The sequence below is a fragment of the Rhinoderma darwinii genome, chromosome 3 (assembly GCF_050947455.1).
Source record: "Rhinoderma darwinii isolate aRhiDar2 chromosome 3, aRhiDar2.hap1, whole genome shotgun sequence".
NCBI classification, from domain to species: domain Eukaryota; kingdom Metazoa; phylum Chordata; class Amphibia; order Anura; family Rhinodermatidae; genus Rhinoderma; species Rhinoderma darwinii.
The window spans coordinates 88,861,842-88,885,755 of NC_134689.1; the positions used below are offsets into that span (position 1 = coordinate 88,861,842).

At 42.2% G+C, this 23,914-nt stretch overlaps 1 protein-coding gene and 1 pseudogene across 1 annotated transcript in view; one reads left to right on the forward strand and one right to left on the reverse strand.

The window, feature by feature from the left end:
- The window catches only part of LOC142750376 (uncharacterized), a 28,987-nt pseudogene extending 7,944 nt beyond the window's left edge, over positions 1 to 21,043 (forward strand).
- A 623-nt stretch (positions 21,044 to 21,666) lies between these two features.
- LOC142748979 (organic cation/carnitine transporter 2-like) overlaps positions 21,667 to 23,914 on the reverse strand; it is an 82,811-nt gene continuing 80,563 nt past the window's right edge. The window contains exon 12 of the transcript XR_012882349.1: positions 21,667 to 22,311. The gene's annotated coding sequence lies outside the window, so the exon portion shown is untranslated. The remainder of the gene's footprint in view (positions 22,312 to 23,914) is intronic.

Consider the following 23,914-nt stretch of genomic DNA (forward strand, 5'->3'; position numbering starts at 1 on the left):
CATTGAAGTCAGTGGGTGCGTGAAAATCTCGCATGCCACACGTAGGCACTTCCGTGTGACGCGCGTGATTTGCGCAACAGCAGGCAAACTATGATTGCAAACAGAAAAGCACCACGTGCTTTTCTGTTTACAAACATACAAACAGAGTGTCATAATGATGGCAGCTGCGCGAAAAGCACGCAGCCGCGCATCATATGGTGATGACACACGGAGCTGTTAAGTGTCTTTTGCGCGCGTAAAACTCTGCGTTTTTTTGCACGCACAAAACGCACACACTTGTGTAAATCCGCCCTTAACATGGGCATTGAAGCAGAGCTACAGTGTAAGGCTATGTTTACGCAGAGTTTTTTGACGAGTTTTCTGACGCGGAAACCGCCCTGCAAAACTCATCAAAAACAGCCCGAAAATGCCTCCCGTTGATTTCAATGGGAGTCGGGGGCGGTATTCTCCCGCGAGCGGTAAAACCACCTCGCGGGAGACAGAAGCGACATGCCCTATCCTCTCCCTGCACGCTGATTTTCGCTGAGTTTTTCGCCCGCGGGCATAAAACACCGCAAAATACGCTTTCTCTGCCTCCCATTTAAGTCAATGGGAGATCAGAGGCGGAAACGCCCGAAGATAGGGCATGTCGCTTCTTTTTCCCACGAGGCAGTTTTACGGCTCGCGGGAAAAAGACGCCGACGCCTCCCATTGAAATCAATGGGAGGCATTTTCGGGCCGTTTTTGAGGAGTTTTGTGACGCGATTTCCGCGTCAAAAAACTCGCCAAAATACTCTGTGTGAACATAGCCTAACATTGCAATTGTTACTAAGATAAATGTTTATAGTACATTTTATGTCAACATTTAACCCCTTAATGACCGGGCATGTTTGTACCTTAACCCCTTCCCGCTCCTTGACGTACTATTACGTCATGGCAGCTGTATCGTTCGCGCTCCATGCCGTAATAGTACGTCTCGGGAGTAACGGCCGTTTCGGCCGTCCTCCCGACACATACAGGAGCTGTGACGCTGCTGTCTTGTTCAGCAGCTGTCACAGCTCCTACAGCGGGGACCGATCGCTGTGTCCCCGCTGATTAACCCCTTAAAAGCCGCGTTCTATAGAGATCGCGGCTTTTTAGGGGTTAAGCTGCCATCGCCGGCCTGCTACGCGATAGCGGCCGGCGATGGCGACTATGGCAACCGGACACCAAACAATGGCGTCCGGCTATGCCATAGACGGAAGCCTAGTGGGTCCTGACAACGTCAGGACCCACTATGCTTGCTGTCAGTGAGTAGCTGACAGTTCTAATACACTGCACTACGCATGTAGTGCAGTGTATTAGAATAACGATCAGTGCCTCCTGCCCTCATGTCCCCTAGTGGGACAAAGTAATAAAGTAAAAAAAAAGTTAAAAAAAGATGTGTAAAAATAAGAAAATAAAAGATTTAAAAGTAATAAAAGTAAAAATCCCCCTTTTTCGCTTATCAGTCCTTTATTATTAATAAAAATATATAAACAAACAAATAAACTATACATAATTGGTATCGCCGCGTCCGTAACGGCCTGAACTACAAAACTATTTCGTTATTTATACAGTGAACGCCGTAAAATAAAATAATAATAAACCGTACCACAATCACAATTCTTTGGTCACTTCACCTCCCAAAAAATGGAATAAAAAGAGATCAAAAAGTCGCATGTACCTAAAAATGGTACTGATTGAAACTACAGTTCGTTACGCAAAAAATAAGTCCTCGCACGGCTTTATTGATTGAAAAATAAAAACGTTATGGCTCTTAGAATAAGGTAACACAAAAAGTGAATGATTGTTTACAAAACGTATTTTATTGTGCAAACGCCATAAGACATAAAAAAAAACTAGAAACATCTGATATCGCCGTAATCGTATCGCCCCGCAGAATAAAGTGAATATGTCATTTATAGCGCACGGTGAACGCTGTAAAAAAAAAAGAAAAAAAAACAATAGTAGAATTGCTGTTTTTTAGTCACCACGCCACCTAAAAATAGAATAAAAACTGATCAAAAAGCCGCATGCACCCCAAGAAAACTACAATGGAATCCTCAAGGGGTCTAGTTTCCAAATTGGGGTCACTTTTGGGGGGTTCCCAATGTTTTGGCACCACAAGACTTCTTCAAACTGGACATGGTACCTAATAAAAAAGAGGCCTCAAAATCCACTAGGTGCTCCTTTGCTTCGGAGGTCGGTGCTTCAGTCCATTACAGCACTAGGGCCACATGTGGGATATTTCTCTAAACTGCAGAATCTGGGCAATACGTATTAATTTGCGTTTCTCTGATAAATCCTTTTGTGTTATAAAAAAAATGGTATAAAGAGGATTTTCTGACAAAAAAAAATGTAAATTTCACCTCTACTTTACTCTAAATTTCTGTGAAACACCTAAAGGGTTCATAAACTTTCTACATGCTGTTGTGAATACTTTGAGGGGTCTAGTTTCTAAAATGGGGTATTTGATAGGGGTTTCTAATATATGGGCCCCTCAAAGCAACTTCAGAACTGAACTGGAACCTAAAAAAATAAATAAATGAGGCTTCTTACATAATACAGATAATGAGCCGTGCCCACCCCGAGATGACCCCAGTTTTGACCGTTTGTATAAACGGAGACCCCTATTAGACCGTTCCAGTGCCCGGTTTTCCCAAGCATACACCCCCGAGAAGTGTATTTCTATTGATGAGTCCCTGGTACATTTTAAAGGGAGGGTTCAATTCCGCGAGTACCTGCTGGGTAAGAGGGCAAGGTATGGCGTGAAGATGTATAAGCTGTAAGAGTGCATCAGGGTATACCTACAGGTTTAGGATATATGAAGGAAAGGCCACCCCCAAACCAGACTGCATCCTGGACTACAATAGGTACATGGGAGGGATGGACTTGTAAGATCAAGCCCTGAAGCCCTACAGCGCCATGCGGTGTGGTATACGAAGCTGGCCGTGCACATCATACAGATGGCATTGTACAATGCGTACGTGCTACGTCGATGTGCAGGCCAGATGGGAACTTTCCTGGAATTTCAAGAGGTGATTATCAAGAACCTAATCTTTAGGGACCAAGAAGGGGGGGCACCCAGTACTTCTGGAAGCGAGCCCACACGCATCGTACCAGGGCAAGACTTTCCAGGAGAAGTTCCCCAAACTGGCAAGAAGGGAAAAAGTCAAAAGAGGTGCAAAGTCTGCTATAAGAGGGCGATAATGGATGACACAATATATCAATGTGACACGTGTCCCGAATAACCAGAGCTCTGTATGAAAGTGTTTTAAAATTTATCATACATCCCTTGGTTTATAATGTACCCCAATTTTACTTACCCTGATGCACCCCGCACAGCTTATCCCCCCCCCCGTCTTTCCCCTCTGGGCCCTGCTGTGTGTCCAGGCAGCTGATAACAGCCACATGTAGGGTATTGCCATACCCGGGAGAACCCACATTACAGTTTATGGGGTGTAGGTCTCCGGTCAAAATGCTCACTACACCTCTAGATGAATGCCTTAAGGGTGTAGTTTTTAAAACGGGGTCACTTCTTGCGGGTTTCAACTGTACTGGTACCTCAGGGGCTTCTGCATACATGACTTCGCACTAGAAAATCCCCAGTAGGCCAAATGGTGGTCCTTTCCTTCTGAGCCCTCCCATGGGCCCAAACGGCAGTTTATCACAACAAATGGGGTATTGCGGCACTCAGAACAAATTGCGCAACAGAATGGGGTATTTTGTTTCTTGTGAAACTAAGAAATTTTCAGCCAAAACTACATATTATTTGAAAAAAAATTTTTTTTTTTCATTCCCAGCCCAATTCAAATAAGTTCTATGAAAAAACTATGGGGTCAAAATGGTCACAACACCCATAAATGAATTCCTTGAGGGGTGTAGTTTCCAAAATGGGGTCATTTGTGGTGGGTTTCTATTGCTTTGATACCTCTGGGGCTCTGCAAATGCGACATGGCACCCGAAAACCAATACAGCAAAATCTGTACTCCAAAGAACACACAGCGCTCCTTTCCTTCTGAGCCCTCCCATGGGCCCAAACGGCAGTTTATCACCACAAATGAGGTATTGCCGCACTCAGGACAAATTGGGCAACAAAATGGAGTATTTTATTTCTTGTGAAAATAAGATTTTTTGAGCTAAAATGACATATTATAGGAAAAAATATATATTTTTTTAATTCCCAGCCCATTTCAAATAAGTTCTGTGAAGAAACTATGGAGTCTAAATGGTCACATTACCCATAAATGAATTCCTTGAGGGGTGTAGTTTCCAAAATGGGGTCACTTCTGGTGGGTTTCCATTGCTTTGATACCTCTGGGGCTCTGCAAATGCGACATGGCACCCGAAAACCAAAACAGCAAAATCAAAAACTCCAAAGAACACACAGCGCTCCTTCCCTTCTGAGGCCTCCCATGGGCCCAAACGGAAGTTTATTGCCACAAATGGGGTATTGATGCACTCAGGAGAAATTGGGCAACAAAATTGAGTATTTTGTTCCCTGTGAAAATAAGAAATTTTGGTAAAAAATTACATCTTATTGGAAAAAATTTCATTTTTTTAATGTCACAGCCCAATTGAAATAGGTGCTGTGAAAAAACTGTGTTGTCAAAATGCTAACAACAACCATAAATGAATTCCTTGAGGGGTGTAGTTTCCAAAATGGGGTCACTTTTGGTGGGTTTCCATTGCTTTGATACCTCTGAGGCTCTGCAAATGCGACATGGCACCCAAAAACCAATCCAACAAAATCTTGACTCCAACAAACATATAGCGCTCCTTTCCTTCTGAGCCCTCCCATGGGCCCAAACGGCAGTTTATCACCACAAATGGGGTATTGCCACACTAAGGACAAATTGGGCAACAAAATGGGGTATTTTGTTCCCTGTGAAAATAAGAAATTTTGATCACAAATGACATTTTATTGGAAAAAATTACATTTTTTTCATTTCAGAGCCCAATTCAAATACGTGCTGTGAAAAAACTGTGCAGTCAAAATGGTAACAACAACCCTAAATGAATTCCTTGAGGGGTGTAGTTTCCAAAATGGGGTCACTATTGGGGGATTCCTACTGTTTTGACACCTCAACACCTCTTCAAACCTGGCATGCTGCCTAAAATATATTCTAATAAAAAAAGAGGACTCAAAATGCACTAGGTGCTTCTTTGCTTCTAGGGCTTGTGTTTTAGTCCACGAGCGCAGTAGGGCCACATATGGGACATTTATAAAAACTGCAGAATCTGAACAATACATATTTAGTAGTGTTTCTCTGGTAAAACCTTCTGTGTTACAGAAAAAAAAATGAATAAAATTGAAATTCAGCAAGAAAAATGAAATTTGCAAATTTCACCTCCACTTTGCTTTAATTCCTGTGAAATGCCTGAAGGGTTAAAAAACTTTCTAACTGCTGTTTTGAATACTTTGAGGGGTCTAGTTTTTAAAATGGGGTGTTTTATCAGGGTTTCTAATACATAGGCTCCTCAAAGCCACTTCAGAACTCAAGAGGTACCTTAAAAAAAAGACTTTTGAAATTTTCTTAAAAATATGAGAAATTGCTGTTTATGTTCTAAGCCTTGTAACGTCCAAGAAAAATAAAAGAATGTTCAAAAAACGATGCCAATCTAAAGTAGACATATGGGAAATGTGAACTAGTAACTATTTTGGGTGGTATAACCGTCTGTTTTACAAGCAGATGAATTAAAATTCAGAAAAATGCAATTTTTTCAACATTTTCTCTAAATTTTGCAATTTTTCACCAATAAACACTGAATATATCGACCAAATTTTACCACGAACATGAAGCCCAATGTGTCACGAGAAAACAATCTCAGAATCGCTTGGGTAGGTTTAAGCATTCCGACGTTATTACCACATAAAGTGAAATATGTCAGATTTGAAAAATGGGCTCTGAGCCTTAAAGGAACAGTGTCATCACAAATTATTTTTTTATATGTTAAAGATGTTAGTGCTTTATTAAAAACGTTTATATTCATTTGTGTGTTTGTGTTTTACTTTTTCTTATTTTTACACTTTTTCTTCCCTATGAGGGCTGCCATTTTTTGTTCCATTTCTGTGTGTGTCGATTAACGACACATACAGACATGGAATACGGCAGCCACAGTCCCATAGGGACTGCGAACGGCTCCCGTCCCATTGACTGCAGTGTACGGCGTCTGTGTGGGAACTGCGCATGCGCCGCTCCTACACAGTCCTATTCGAAATTGGCGCCGTCCGGCGCCATTTTCCTGTGGACCGGAAGTCGCGGCCAGACAGTAATATTACTACTTCCGGTCGCGGCTTCCGGATTTGTGCACTTGCACCAGCGGCAGCAAACGGAGCGGACGGGCCGGAGGGAGCCGCGGCGGCAGGAGCAGGTAAGAGATTTCAATGTATGTTCGTGTTTGTGTGTGTTTACTACTGTATGTAAACCTACTACACTGTGGGTTAGCTCAAAAAATGGCGACACACAGTGTAGGAGGTTATATCGTTCAAACCCCTCGTTTATCCCGGCACTAGCCAGGATAAAGGAGGGGGGGATGCTGAGAGCTCACTAGAGCGAGGGCTTTTAACCCAATGCTGCAATTTTGGGAACAGCTCCATCTAGTGACCAAAAATGGGTAGTATTATAAATTAGAAATAATTTATAATATTACATGGACTTACATGTTTTTCTGGCAACACATTCCCTTTAAGGCCAAAACTAGGCTGCGTCCTTAAGGGGTTAATGACCAAGCCAGATTTGTCAAATCTGGTATGTCTGAATTTATCAGAGAATAACTCTGTGAAAGTTTTGAATATCCAAGTAATTCTGACATTGTTTTTTCGTCACATGTTGTACTTTATTTTAGTGGTAAAAGTAGACTGATACAATTTGCGGAAATTTATTAAAAAATAGAAAAATGGAAGAAATTTTGTAAAAATTAAAATTTTTCCCTATTTTTAACTGCAATATGTCACATATGTGCACATACTGTACAATTTTTTAAATTAAATATATATTTCTATCTCTTTACTCTATTTTGGCAGCACTTTTGAAAAAAATACATACATTTTCAGCAATTTAGAGGACTTACAAATTGAATAATAATTTTATAAATTTTGAAGTACATTTTGTTTTCCTGCACCAAGCCAGGTTTTCAGAGGCTCATAGGTCTCAGAGTGATGGAAACCCCTACAAATGACCCCATTTAGAAAACTAGACCCCTTAAGGTATTTACCTAGGGGTATAGTAAGTATTTTGACCCCACAGTTTTTTGCTAAATTTAATACATAGCAGGTGAAAAAAAAAAACACGCTTTTTTTCATAAAAGTATCAGTTTGAAGACCAATTTCTTTGTAAAGCAACCATGAGAATGAAGAAACACACCCCAAAATCTATCACCCTCTTTCTCCTGTTTTCAAAAATACCCACATTGTGCCCCTAATGCGCTGCCTGGACACACGGCAGGACCCAAAAGGAAGGGAGCACCCGGAGGCTTTCAGGACTCATATTTTGCTTGAAAATGTTTTAGGCCCCACTGTACATTTGGAGAGGCTTTGAGCTGCCAGAACGATAGAAACTCCCCATAAACTACCCCATTTAGAAAACTAGACCCCATAACGTAATTATTTAGGTGTATAGTAAGTATTTTGACCCCCACAGTTCTTTGCTAAATTTAATGCATATCAGGTGAAAAAAAAAAATATTTAACTTTTTTCATAAAAGTATTAGTTTGAAGACCGATTTCTTTGTAAAGCGAACATGAAAATGAAGAAACACACCCAAAAATCTATCACCCTCTTTCTCCTGTTTTCAAAAATACCCACATTGTGGCCCTAATGCGTTGTTTGGACACACGGCAGGGCCCCAAAGGAAGGGAGCACCCGGAGGCTTTCAGGACTCATATTTTGCTTGAAAATGTTTTAGGCCCCACTGCACATTTGGAGAAGCTTTGAGCTGCCAGAACGATAGAAACTCCCCATAAACGACCCCATTTCCAAAACTAGACCCCTTAAGGTATTTATCTAGGGCTATAGTTAGCATTTTGACCACACAGGTTTTTCGCTAAATATATTGGAATTAGTCTGTAAAAATTAAAATGTACTTTTTTTCTGAAACAACATAGAAATTTTTATTATTTACAAGTAATAACTAAGAAAATGCACCCCAACATTTGTAAAGCAATGTCTCCCGTTTACAACAATACCCCATATGTGGTAATAAACTGCTGTTTGGACCCACAGCAGGGCTCAGAAGGGAAGGAGCGCCATTTGGATTTATGATTTTGCTGGAATGGTTTTCGGTGCCATGTCGCATTTGCAATGAACTGGAGGGACCAAAACTGTGGAAACCCACCAAAAGTGACCCCATTTTGGAAAAACCTTCAAGGAGTTTTTCTAGGGGTATAGTGAGCATTTACACCCCACGGGTCTTTTGCAGAGTTTATTAGAATTAGGGCGCGATAATTAAGGGATAAAGGAGGAAAAAAAAACAAACATTTTTTATAAAGGAATTTCTCCCGAGTACGGAAATACCCCACATGTGGTCATACGTTTTTTTCATTAGAAATGAATTAACCCTTTAAGGACTGATCCATATTTTGCTTTCATATTTTAGATTTTCACTCCCCGCTTTCCAAGAGCCATAACTTTTTTATTTTTCCATCAATAGAGTGGTGTGAGGGCTTATTTCTTGCGGGAGGAGCTGCAGTTTTTATTGGTACCATGTTTTGGTACATAAAAAGTGATTCAAAAGTTGTATTACATTTTTTTTTTTAGAGCGAAGGTGACAAAAAAGAAAACCAGCGATTTTGGCGGTTTAAATTATTCAATTTTTTTAAGGTGTGCACTGTGCAAATTAAATAATAGTATATTGTAATAGTTCAGACTTTTACGGACGTAGCGATACCAATTTTGTTAATTTTTTTACATTACTTTAGAAGAAATATGCGAAAAGGTGTTTTGTTTTTTTAACTTTAAAAAAAATTCATTCTCACTACTAATAACTATAATTCTTCTACACATTTTATTAATCAATCCCCTTAGGGGACTTGAGCCAGCGATCATTGGATCACTGGTACAATACACTGCAATACTAATGTATTGCAGTATATTGTTATTCTTACAGGCTTCTGTAACAGAGCGATCGCTGTACCTGTCCGTTAGTACAGAGGGGGCCTGCTGTAATACACAGCCGACACCCGCAGCGTATGGAGCGGGCTCAGCACGTGAGCTGGCTCCATACATCAACCCCCGCACCATGACGGCAATTAAGTCATAGTGCGCAAAGGGGTTAATGCACAGCGGATGGTTCAAAGTGAAAATTGCAATTTTCCACTGATACGCCATTTTAGTGCATAATATGTTGTGCCCAGTTTGTGCCACAGAAGACAAATACCTCATAAAACGTTAAGCAGGTTCTCTCGGGTATGGCGACGCCATATGTGGGGGCGCAAACTGCTGCTTGGGCACGCTGCAGGGCTCAGAAGGGAGGGAACGCCATTTTGCTTTTGGAGCGCAGATTTTGATTGGCAGTAGTTTTGTTTGGGGTTTTACTGGTATTTCAGTTTATAATTTGGGGGTATGTGTAATCTGTGCGGAGTACATCAGGGCATAATAAGAGGGTATAATAATGCAGTAAATAAATAATATTTCATAGATATGTGCCCGGTGTCGCACTGATAAATGGCGCCCGATCTTATCCACTTTTGGACACTGCACATTTTGCATCGCCATGTTCTGAAAGCCAGAACTTTTTTATTTTTTCTCCACCGGAGCCGTGTGAGGGCTTATTTGTTGCGGGACAATCTGTACTTTTCATTGGTACCATTTTGGGGTACATGCAATTTTTTTGATCACTTTTTATTAAATTTTTTTGCAAGCCGGGTGACCAAAAACAAGCAATTCTGACAATGTTTTTTAGTTTATTTTTTGCGGCGTTCACCGTGCACTATAAATGACCATTATATTTTATTCTGCGGATCAGTACGATTACGGCGATACCATATTTATATAGTTTTTTTATGTTTTGCAGCGTTTGCGCAATAAAATCACTTTTTTATAAAATAATTTATTTTCTGTATCACAATATTCTGAGAGCCGTAACTTTTTTATTTTTCCAGTCAAAAAAAGCTATGTAAGAGCTTGTTTTTTTGCGGGACGGGTTGTAGTTTTTATCGGTATTATTTTCTGGTACATGCGACTTTTTGATCACTTTTTATTCTCTATTTTGAGAGGGGTGGTGACCAAAAAATATCGATTCTGGTGTTGTTTTTTTATTGATTTTTTTGGGGTGTTCATCGTGCGGGAAAAATAACATTATAGTTTGATAGTTGGGGTCGTTACGAACGCGGTGATACCAGATATGTGAACTTTTTTTAACGTGTTAATTTTTTCCTATAATGAAAGACTTATTATAGGAAAAAAATGCAGCGTTTGTTTATAGAACTTATAACTTTTATTTTTACACTTTTTTTAAAACATTTTTATTATCTTTTTTTTACTTTTTTCACTTGTCCCACTAGGGGACACTTAGACTTGCAGCTTTGATCACTGCTAGAGTGCATTACACTACACTACACACGTAGTGTAATGTACTCTAACTGTCATTGTGACGTGACATTCACAGACAGGAAGCCTCGGAGGATCAGCGGAGGCTGCTCCTCCGAGGCTTCCGTACATGGCAACCCGGAGGTCATTGTCTGACCTCCGATTGCCGTGACAAGCATTGGTAGCCCCCACGATCACTTCGTGGGGGCTGCCGATGTGCTTCAAACCACTTAAATGCGACAACGGCAATCCGTCGCCGCACTTAAGGGGTTAATTGCCGAAAGCGGCGGCAATGGTCCGCTGTCCGGCGAGACTGATATGTCAGCTGTCTAGGACAGCTGTCAGCGCGCGCCTGTCACTCTGTGTTTACACAGAGTGACAGTTTTAAATACTGACGAAAATGAACGTCCTGGGGCAGGAACTAGCAGCCGACCAGGACGTTCATTTTCGTCCTTGGTCGTGAAAGGGTTAATATTGTCTCAGTGCAATTTTCCTGCAGACCTCCTCAATATCTAAGATTGGAGACTAAGGCCTCATGCACACGACCGTAATTTTGTCCACCCGTAAATACGGGCGTATATACGGGTCCCTGGTCACACGTATTCCAACAGTATTTCACCCTTATTTACGGACCCGTGCCCATAAATACGGTCCCGTTGGCACCCGTATTTCACCCATATTTACGGATCCGTAAAAAAAAAGGTTGGGGCTGGAAATGAGGTAAAAATCATGATCAAAGTCCTCAAGAGAGTCACATGATCGCAGAAACGCCTTTCTTTGTGCCATTTGTACATTGTGAGAGCTGTGTGCGATTCCTGTGCTGAGATAGTTTGGAATATTGGCGTTTATTTCGCAGCAAGAATGTCAGACTCTCGTGTGGATGATGCTCTGCTGTATTGGCTGGTCTCGCGTCGATTTGGACAGCGACCTATGCTGGACGAGGAACCGTTGAGGAAGAAGAGGAGGTATCGGGTTCATCCCATTGTCTCCCAAAGGCCTAGGAAGGGACATTTCCATAGCCTTTACGATGATCTGAGGAAGCACCCGGAAAAGTTTCACAACTTCTGCCGCATGTCCATCTCTACCTTTGACCGTCTGTTGTCGGACCTCCGTCCTGGAATCACCTTAGAGGACACCAACATGCGAAGGTGCATCTCTCCAGAGGAAAGGCTCATCGTCACCCTAAGATAAAACACATAATGTCCCCTGTGCCCAAAGTTAGTAGAAAGTTAGTAGAACCGTACATGTCCCCTGTGCCCTTTCCCGTCATATCATGCATAACCGTAGCAAAACCTAAAGTTTGGAGTCCGACACACCAAAATAGTATTAAAACAAAGTAACTTTATTGAATTAATATAAAATAACACATAAATTAAAAACAGAGATGATTTCCACAGTGCGGAGAGACAACCAGATTACATATGCATGATAAATACAAATACATCAATACTAGGCGACCCAGTTTAATCACATAAATAGAGATTAGCAGCACATTGCAATTGTCTAGTGTATAATTTCAATACATAAAGCGGTAAGAGAACCTGTTCAGCAGAAAATTAATGGGTGGAAATTAATGCCCATAGATAAAGCCTGATGAAAAAAGGATACTAGTGCTGCAAATAAGCAATATGTAAGGCTCAATTTAACCAAGTGGAGAGCACATATTACATAGTAAAAAACAGGACAATACCTCTATTGGCAGCCAGAAGAAAAATACTCTGCAATCAAGCTAGGTTTAGAAGGTAGAAAAACCCTTTTGCTGGAAAGAATTATCTATGCTGAAGAGGGACTCTTACCCATTGTAGCAGTCACCGTCTCTGGTGTCAACCCCGACGCGCGTTTCGGCCCGGAAGCCTTTGTCTGGGGGTGGTGTTAGGACTGAAAGTACAGTCCCTTTAAAACAACCCTAAACCAATCATAGTTAGAAACAAAAGAATCAAGCAGCTGTGGCTCATTGTAGATAGTTTCAACGACATCACCGCAGACAAACACTTCCGGTACACTAGACCCGGAAGCACTGAAGACCGCGATCACGTGCCAAGTGTTCTCGCCCAAGGCAAGAGGTGAAACCATAGCAACAGACGCCGCACATACAACGCTTAGCTTCGGACGTAATACAGGTAAGCTGCTGCATTTGAGTCATATACAAATACAGGACGGAAAAGCAAATCAACTCAAAGGGCCTACATATCAAAAGAAAAAGAGAAAGGGGACAATCATAATATTCTCGAGCGGATGAACAGCAATGGCAAACGATGTTTACTCAGCCAGTTTGGATCGGCAAAAAACAGAGAAAACCAAATGAATGCATAAACAAATACCAATAAATAAGAATAGAAATAAATTAATGAATATACACCTATTAGTGTTACAGAAAATAAAATGAAACATGTTTTTTCATGATTTGTTTGAAAGTGTTTAATATAGTGGTCTGGCCTAGAGACCTATATGAAAGGGAAGCTTATCGTCAACTTAGAAATCCTACGTGTTATAAGAAATTGACTTTTAATCCCCTTTCTGCTTTCAGTACATCACTTCATTGCATATTAAGAGAGGCCCTTGATGCGGGCACTATCTCTACTGCCTTGATGGAATGTCTGATGGTTAAGGACCCTAAGGTGTCAAGTTTATACTTATTACCGAAAATTCATAAAACCCTAACTTGCCACCAGGACGACCTATTATCTCTGGGAAAGAGAATGTCTGTGAAAACGTGAGTAAATACATTGATGCAATCCTTAAACCACTAGTGGAGACTTTTACCATCTTATCTCCGAGACTCGGCTGATCTCCTTAAAAAATTGGAAGGTGTTCAACTTGAACCCAATATGCTACTGGCAACCTGTGACGTTGAATCATTGTACACGAACATCCGCCATCAGGATGGCCTCCAGGCAGTGGCATATTTTTTAGGGATGACCGATATGGATCCAGCCATTTCACAATTGGTTCTTTATCTATTAGAATTTGTGCTTACACACAATTTCTTCACTTTCAACGGGTCATCCTACCTACAGCTCCAGGGAACGGCGATGGGGTCAGCCTGTGCTCCCTCATACGCCAACTTCTTCCTGGGGCTGTGGGAGAGGGACCTTTTCCTGTCAGATCTGCTATCATCGATGAGCAATGTGGTTCTTTGGACCAGATTTATCGATGATGTCTTCATTATCTGGCAGGGCACCCAGGGGGAATTTGATTCCTTCATGGGTGAGTTAAATGTGAATGACGTCAACATACAATTAACCTGGAAGACCAATGCAACAGCTATTGACTTCCTTGATGTGTTGATTAAATGTGATAACACTGGCTGCATTCAAACAGACATACATAGGAAAGAAACGTCGGTTAATTCCTATTTGCATGCCTCTTCGCTGCATCCCAAACATATAATTCGATCTATCCCGGTCGGGCAATTTTTACGAATACGGAGACTATGTTCAACTAATGATGATTTTGAAAGACAAGCGACCATCCTTAAACAACGTTTCTCTGACAGGGGTTATACCAGGAGATGCATTAATCGAGCATGCAATAGGGCGTGCAGAGCTACACGGACTCAACTGCTTTACCCTACTACTAAGAAAAATGTTGATACTAAAATCAGGTACGTCACCACTTATCATGACAGATGGGGTGAAATGCAGAAATGTTTGTCTAAGCACTAGTCAGTTTTGCAAACTGATGGGATTCTAGCGGAATTGTTACCTGTAAAACCAGCATTCGCATCAAGAAGGGCTAGGAATCTCCGGGATGCATTGGTCTATAGTTATCATCAACCTCAGGTAGCTAAACCAATCTTTGGAGTATCCACACCTAAGTGGGGTTGTCAACCATGTGGGAGATGCATCGCATGCCCAAACATTGTCAACAGCGATGATTTTGTGGACTCGTTAGGGCAATCTAAATATAAGATCACTTGGCCCATCAATTGTAATACAAATGGAGTAATTTACTATGCATATTGCCCCTGCCCAAAAATTTATATTGGGCTTACGACTAGAGAAATGAAAATTCGAACAAGAGAACATGTCAACAGTATTGAGGCAGCTAGGGGAACAGCATTGGATAAAGTAGATCTTTTGAAGACCCTACCACGACACTTTTTCCGGTATCATAACTGTGCATCTACAGCTCTAAAAATTAAAGGTATTGATCATGTGCAACTTGACATGAGGGGAGGGTCTTTAATGAAGAGACTGTTGAGAGTTGAATCCAAGTGGATTTGGAAATTAAAAACATTGCAACCTAATGGCCTGAATGAAAGCCTTGGTTTCGCAGCTTTCCTGTAGAGTGTCAGGATCCTCCATGGTGTTGCTTTTAATGTATCTGTGGTTTGTGTCTAACATAAAAAATGTTAACATATATGTGCTTTTTGCTTTTGTTTTTAGTTGTATGGATTATCTTTCGACCCTTTAAGGATCTGATATGACCCACAAGTTCGATGCTTCCCTAAGTCTGTTAGAATGTGTTCTCCTACCTCCTTATCCTTCCAATTTGTTCATTGAACAGGTCTTTGGAGGAGACGAAGCCATTGTAATGATTTATATTATGAATCCAATTTGGATGTTGCTGCTATAATTATTATATTCTGGACGGATTTATTTATTTATTCGCTGTAGTGCCATGTGTGTGCATGTGTATATGTGGGGAATAAATTATGTATTTAAAGGAGAAAAGATAAAAGATCTTTCTTGTATTTTATATTCATTGACTGCTATATTTTTTATGCATTTGAATTGATTGGGTTTATTGTGTACCTATACTATGTATATTTAATGTATATTAAGCACCTGTTTTGTCTGTTATGATTTCTTTCCCCTATAGATGGATGGATGGGGTTACAATGAGAGATATATATCATATATAATTTATTAAATATGTTGTTCACTTTATTTTTCATATATTTTTATATATATATTGTATATTTATGTATATTTATCTAATTTTCTCTCACATATATACACTCGTCCTGGTTTTATTTCTTTACATTTGGTGCACTGCTTATTTGCTTTACCTAATGAATATTTGCATGATTTTATGAAACAAACAGATTTTATACACTTTATATATATATATATATATATATATATATATATATATATATATATATATATATATATATATGCTAATACTAAAAACTTTAGATATCTTTATGATCCTATGAATTGATCTTGGGAACCTATTGATTTTGGCATATAATAAATATGTATAGATATTCCTATAATCACATATATCTACATGGTCACATATGGTGTTTTTTAACATTTTTAATAGTAATTCATATATAGATACATTCTGAATATACAGTTGATATTGGGATACATATGCATGTATATGTTGTGTGATATGACATTTGTACTGAGATATATATATGTACCACAGTGTCAATTAATTTGTAAATATATGCAAATGAACAAATGATTCCTTTATTTTTTATTTTTTTCACATTGTAATATAACGTTGCACTTGTTATTTATTATTATTATTATTAATATTTTTTTTATTTTTTTATTTTGATATATGTATTATTTGTTTCAATTTTCTTTTCTCTGTACTTTAGAATCAAGTATATTAATTAAGGCAAAGATTTATTTGTTGCATGTTGAATTAATGCATATATCTTTTGTCACTATGCATGCATTTTTAATGTAATATATATTTTGGTGCTACATATTTGCTGTTTTATGTATGTATATATATATATATATATATATATATATATATATATGTGTATATTTTTCATGTATATATATATATTTATACACATATATTTCTCAACTGTTCTTACACTACTAGGGAAAGGATTAAACACTTTCAAACACATCATGTCAAAACATGTTTCATTTTATTTTCTGTAACACTAATAGGTGTATATTCATTAATTTATTTTTATTCTTATTTATTGGTATTTGTTTATGCATTCATTTGGTTTTCTCTGTTTTTTGCCGATCCAAACTGGCTGAGTAAACATCGTTTGCCATTGCTGTTCATCCGCTCGAGAATATTATGATTGTCCCCTTTTTCTCTTTTTATTTTGATATGTAGGTCCTTTGAGTTGATTTGCTTTTCCGTCCTGTATTTGTATATGACTCAAATGCAGCAGCTTACCTGTATTACGTCCGAAGCTAAGCGTTGTATGTGCGGCGTCTGTTGCTATGGTTTCACCTCTTGCCTTGGGCGGGAACACTTGGCACGTGATCGCGGTCTTCAGTGCTTCTGGGTCTAGTGTACCGGAAGTGTTTGTCTGCGGTGACGTCGCTGAAACTATCTACAATAAACCACAGCTGCTTGATTCTTTTGTTTCTAACTATGATTGGTTTAGGGTTGTTTTAAAGGAACAGTGTCATCACAAATTTATTTTTAATATGTTAAAGATGTTAGTGCTTTATTAAAAACATTTATATTTATTTGTGTGTTTGTGTTTTACTTTTTCTTATTTTTACACTTTTTCTTCCCTATGGGGGCTGCCATTTTTTGTTCCATTTCTGTATGTGTCGATTAACGACACATACAGACATGGAATACGGCAGCCACAGTCCCATATGGACTGCGAACGGCTCCCGTCCCATCCACTTCTGTGTACGCCGTCTGTGTGGGAACTGCGCATGCGCCGCTCCCACACAGTCCAATTTGAAATTGGCGCCGTCCGGCGCCATTTTCCTGTGGACCGGAAGTCGCGGCCGGACAGTAAGATTACTACTTCCGGTCGCGGCTTCCGGACTTGTGCACTTGGACCAGCGGCAGCAGACGGAGCGGACAGGCCGGAGGGAGCCGCGGCGGCAGGAGCAGGTAAGAGATTTCAATGTATGTTCGTGTTTGTGTACGTTTACTATTGTATGTTAACCTTCTACACTGTGTGTTAGCTCAAAAAATGGCGACACACAGTGTAGGAGGTTAGACCGTTCAAACCCCTCGTTTATCCCGGCACTAGCCAGGATAAAGGAGGGGGGGATGCTGAGAGCTCACTAGAGCGAGGGCTTTTTACCCAATTTTGCAGCATAAAGCAATGTGGTTGCTTTACCACATGCAATGCTGCAATTTTGGGAATAGCTCCATCTAGTGACCAGCAATGGGAAATATTATAAATTAGAATCTAATTTATAATATTTCCTGACTCGTGAAAAAAATAAAACAAATTTGAACAATGTTTAATCACCTACACACTAAATGCTTAATTAAAAAAAACAAAACATGTTTTTCTGGCAACACATTCCCTTTAAAGGGACTGTACTTTCAGTCCTAACACCACCCCCAGACGAAGGCTTCCGGGCCGAAACGCGTGTCGGGGTTGACACCAGAGACGGTGACTGCTACAATGGGTAAGAGTCCCTCTTCAGCATAGATAATTCTTTCCAGCAAAAGGGTTTTTCTTTTTTCTACCTTCTAAACCTAGCTTGATTGCAGAGTATTTTTCTTCTGGCTGCCAATAGAGGTATTGTCCTGTTTTTTACTATGTAATATGTGCTCTCCACTTGGTTAAATTGAGCCTTACATATTGCTTATTTGCAGCACTAGTATCCTTTTTTCATCAGGCTTTATCTATGGGCATTAATTTCCACCCATTAATTTTCTGCTGAACAGGTTCTCTTACCGCTTTATGTATTGAAATTATACACTAGACAATTGCAATGTGCTGCTAATCTCTATTTATGTGATTAAACTGGGTCGCCTAGTATTGATGTATTGGTATTTATCATGCATATGTAATCTGGTTGTCTCTCCGCACTGTGGAAATCATCTGTTTTTAATTTATGTGTTATTTTATATTAATTCAATAAAGTTACTTTGTTTTAATACTATTTTGGTGTGTCGGACTCCAAACTTTAGGTTTTGCTATTAATTAGCGGGTTTCACCGTTACTACCATGTTTAAGTCCGTATAGACCAGGGGTCTCAAGCACGCGGCGCGCGGGCTGCATGCGGCCCCTGGGGCTGTCATCTGCTGCCCGCGGGACACAGAGCCGCTAGTATCGGCTCTGCTCCGAGACTCTGGAATTCCCTGACATCGCTGTCCACATATGAACAGCGATGTTTGGGGCTTCCCCAGAGCCGGAGTCCCGAGCAGAGCGCTGGTGTCGGCTCTGCTCCGGGACTCTGTGGAATTCCCTGACATCGCTGCCCATATATGGACAGTGTGTCAGGGTCTTGCCCAGAGCGGAGCAGAGCGCTGGTGTCGGCTCTGCTCCTGGACTCTGTGGAATTCCCTGACATCACTGTCCACATATGAACAGCGATGTCTGGGGCTTCCCCAGAGCCGGAGTCCCGGGCAGAGCCCTAGTACAGGCTCTGCTCCGGGACTCTGTGGAATTCCCTGACATCGCTGCCCATATGTGGACAGTGTGTCAGGGTCTTCCCCATAGCGGAGTCCCGGGCAGAGCGCTAGTATAGGCTCTGCTCCGGGACGCTGCGGAATTCCCTGACCTATCTGCCCATATATGGACAGTGTGTCAGGGTCTTCCCCAGAGCGGAGTCCCGGGCAGAGCGCTATTATCGGCTCTGCTCCGGGACTCTGGGGAAGCCTCTGACATCGCTGTCCATACATCGACAATGATGTCAGGGGCTTCCCCAGAGCAGGAGTCCCAGTGATGTCAGGAGCACAGCTGGAGTCCCAGGAAGAGCCTACTAGCGCTCTGCCTGGGACTCCAGCTCTGGGCAAGCCCCTGACATCACTGGGGCAGCCTCTACAGAGGGCACTAGGGCAGCCTCTACAGAGGGCACTAGGGCAGCCTCTACAGAGGGCACTGGGGCAGCCTCTACAGAGGGCACTGGGGCAGCCTCTACAGAGGGCACTGGGGCAGCCTCTACAGAGGGCACTTTGGCAGCCTCTACAGAGGGCACTTTGGCAGCCTCTACAGAGGGCACTTTGGCAGCCTCTACAGAGGGCACTGTGGCAGCCTCTACAGAGGGCACTGTGGCGTTATCTACAAGTGGGTGTGTGACAGTATCTGAAGAGGACACTGGCATTATCTAGGGGTGTGTTGCATTATCTACAGAGGGCACTGTGGCCTTATCAACAGAGGGCACTGTGGCCTTATCTACAGAGGGCACTGTGGCCTTATCTACAGAGGGCACTGTGGCCTTATCTACAGAGGGCACTGTGGCCTTATCTACAGAGGGCACTGTGGCCTTATTTTGGGGTGTGTTGCATTATCCACAGAGGGCACTGCGGCAGCATCCACAGAGGGCACTGCGGCAGCATCCATAGAGGGCACTGCGGCACTATCTAAAAAGGGGCTGCCCAATCTTCACATGTGTGCTAACTGAGCTGCCGGACTGCATTTGGCGACACTTAAACTGGAAAGCTGGATTGTTGAAATAAGCACGTGGAGAAATATCTCAAATTTTAAACCTAGCGCTATTATTATAGTAATGTAGTGTTATAGTAGTTCAAATAACCAATTGATTAACAATAATTTTGTATTGTATCAAATTTGAAAGTAATGCGGCCCGTCAACTTCCCATTTTTTCTATATGCGGCCCACTTACCCGGCCGAGTTTGAGACCCCTGCTATAGACACTATGTACTAGGTCAAATTTCGACTATAACAAATGAACTCGGGGAGTTTTTTCTGTGGTGTTCTTCATTTAGGTATACTACATGCATAACCGTAGTAGTTGTCCCCTGTGTGAAACTGATGTCCTGTTAACCTGTACCAGCAGTACTAACCTTTGGATGCCTTTCTTGACAGATTCCTGGCAACCGGCAACTCCTTTGCATACCTGCATTTCGAGTTTTTGCTGGAGTGCTCAAGAATTTTGCAGATCGTCCGTCTGACCTGCCAAGTCATCTGGCAGCGTCTGAGAGCGTTGGTTATGCCACAGCCCAAGACAGAAGATTGGCTACGGATTGCTGAGGGCTTCTATCTATCTGCACAGTTTCCCAACTGTGTGGGAGCGCTGGATGGGAAGCACATTCATGTGAAGAAAGAAGCCGCCTCACTCTGGGTCCCTATAATACAATTACAAACAGTTTTTCTCAGTGGTACTGTTGGCCTTGTTGGCTGACAGCAACTACCGGTTTGTAATTGTTGATATAAGGGCCTATGGGAGCTCCTCGGATGCTGGCATCTTCAGGGCTTCGCCAATGGGTGAACGTCTTCTCTCAAACCAGCTTGCCATTCCTGAACAAAGGCAACTACCTGGATGTTCCGGTCCACCAGCGCCATTTTTCATCGTAGCAGTTGAAGGTTTTGGCCTATCCAGCCATGTGTTGCGGCCATTCCCCCGCCGTGATCTTGATAACCGGAGGCGCATTTTTAATTAACGGCTCACCCGTGCGAGACGGTATGTGGAATGTGCCTTCGGGATCCTCAGCAACAAATGGCGTTTATTCCAGAGCCCCTTTCAATTGGATCCCCAGAATGTGATACTGGTTATCCAAGCCAGCGTCATTCTGCACAATTTCTGCAGGATCCACGAATCAACACAAGACATTGACTTGGACGCTGTACATGCAAATTCTTGCTTCATGTGGACAACACCCTGTATGGAAGATCCGGAGCAGCAGGACTGTTGACGCGGGAATTCTATGCGGACTATTTTGTGTCCTCTGCTGGGGCGGTCCCTTGGCAGGTAGATGCAATCCATGGCACAAATTAGTTTGATTTGTAAAGTTATCATTTTTTGTTCTGGACTCTTTACTTTAGTTAGTTTATCCTGGTTGGAGTTATTAGTTAGGGACTCGCAAGGCAATGAGGACCCTTGACGTGGGTTGCGAGTTTATGTATTTCTGACGCAATACCATTGTACGTTATGTAAGTTAGGGCACGGCCAGACGTGGCGGAATAGCTGTTGAATTCATTTGCAACTGAAAAACACCACCACGTCTGGCCGTGCCCTTAATGGTAAAAGGAATTGTGTGCAGAAATACATACCAATACCTCATTACAATTATATGTTCACTTTATCAATAAATATAAATGCAAACACAATGACAATGTTATTTTTGATTGTTGGTTAAAAATCACCCACGTTCACAATTATTAAACCAAAAAATCCTGATCAATATGAAGTGTCATGTGCAAATCGACATACTACCTTCGTTAACATACATGTGAAATGTTTTGTACATAATAACTATAAAAAAAAACACAACAAAGATTTTTGGTGAAACAAATTTTTTTAGTCAAATAAGCAGCAATTGCAAAACAACAACAATACAACTGTAAAACAAAAAAATACTATAAACGAACAAAGTCCTCATTTGAAGGCCCCGCCACGTTAGCGCATTGCTGTTCAGCCCCTTGCACTTGCTGGTAACCATATGGTCCTTCTGAAAACTGTCCGCTTGAAGAGCATGCTGGCCGATCCTGGCTGAATTGTGGTTGAGAGGAGGGCACATAACCACGATAACTTGATGCACATGGTGGCGGTGGACTGCTTAGAGCAGAATAATGCATGACATGCCTGTTGCGATGAAACTCTATTGCATTGCAGAGTTCCATCGGAGCAGGATTGTTCATGAAAGTTTCTATGACCCCAAGGATGGTGGTTTGGCAACGTAGGTGCCTTTCAGAGGGCATACTTTTCAAGTGTTGGGCCACCATTTTTCCAAACACGTCCTCTGAACTGTCCTGTGATCTCCTCTGCTGGTGTGCCAGGACCTCTGAGTCGATAGACGACAGTCTCTCCCCTTCCTGTCATTTTCGTATTCTCCTACGTCTTGCTGGGGGCGATGCACTTTCCTCCTGTACAGGAGTATTTCCCTCGGGATTAGGGGTCCCGGACGGAGACTCCATCAAAGGAACGTCTGATGCCTCCACTTCTTGTAGATTATCACTAGTTCTATGTAAAAAAGAAAATTATTGAATCTGTACAATATAGATTGCTAAAATATTATTAAAGATTTTGTAAAGGACATATCCAAAACGACGGATGGGGCTATGCGATGTCACACAGGTATCTGTAGGACATACCATATCCCCATGCGTTACATGTAAACACAATGAAAGAATAACGTGTCCCCTGCCAACATAGCAAGGTGTGACGGGTGGGGCTATGCGATGTCACACAGGTATCTGTGGGACATACCATATCCCCATGCGTTACATGTAAACACAATGAAAAAGAATAACGTGTCCCCTGCCAACATAGCAAGGTGTGACAGATGGGGCTATGCGATGTCCCACAGATACCTGTGTGACATAGCATATCCCCATGCGTTTACATTAAACACAATAGCATGTGACATTTTGCATAATTGCTGTTACGTCCATGGCCGGGGATCGCCATTCTAACTCACCCCCTGACAAACCCGACCATGGACACCTCTCTGCTCGGCGTCCTCCTCCCTCTGGCAGGCGCCGGCACTGTCTTCCGGGTCCTCGCGCCGTTCCCCTTAAAGGGCCAGTACGCGTCCAGCTGCCAGTAATCAGTTATTAGCCCAAATGGCTGCTGGACTATAAAAATGAGCTCTGCCCACTGGTTCCTTGCCTGAGCGTTGTTGTATACCCTAGTCTGTCTTGCTAAAGGTCTCCCAGTGTTTTCCAGTTCCCAGTGTTGCCCGTTCCTGCTGCCTGTACCCTGTATCCCGTACTATCGTTACCTGCTGTAAAAGCCAAGTCGTGTCTTCCGCCGCATCCGCGGCGTCACCTGCTGTGAAAGCCAAGTCATGTCTTCCGCCGCATCCGCTGCGTCACCTGCTGTGAAAGCCAAGTCGTGCCTTCCCGCTGAATCCGCGGCGTCACCTGCTGTGAAAGCCAAGTCGTGATCCTGCCACTGTCTACTATTGCGTCAGGTACCCGTTTTGAACTATAGACATTGTTTTGTACCTAGTTGGCCAGCTGCTACCCCGCTACGCGGTACGGCCCAGTGGGTCCACACCCCGCGCCGTGACAGTACGCTCAGGCCATGGACCCCGCTGGCCAAGTCAAGAGTCTGTCATCCTCCCAAGCCATGCAGGCAGACCTGCAGGATCTGCAAGCGCGACAGGATCAACTCATTATGGCAGTAGACTCCATGGCGCAGCATCTTGGTGCACTAGTTTCTTCCGTCATCGCTCCTAGTGAAACTCCTCCGATCAACCCTCCAGCTACACCTCCTGGCAGCTCCAGTTCGGACTCTCGGTTCTCGCTGCCATTGCCACCACGGTTTCATGGAGATGCAAGTTCGTGCAGGGGGTTCCTGAACCAATGCCAAATCCATTTCACTCTGCACGCCCAAGCATTTCTTTCGGACGGAGCCAGAATCGCCTTTATTGTATCCCTACTCGCCAGCAAGGCCCTGGCGTGGGCGAACCCAATCTGGGAACGACAGGGACCCGTGACCAGAGACTTCCTGGGGTTTGTGCGGTTGTTCCGTTCCGTATTTGAGGAGCCTGGACGAGCCTCATCGGCTGCTACTGCTATTTTTAACCTGCGTCAGGAGGACGTCTCCGTGGGCGAATACA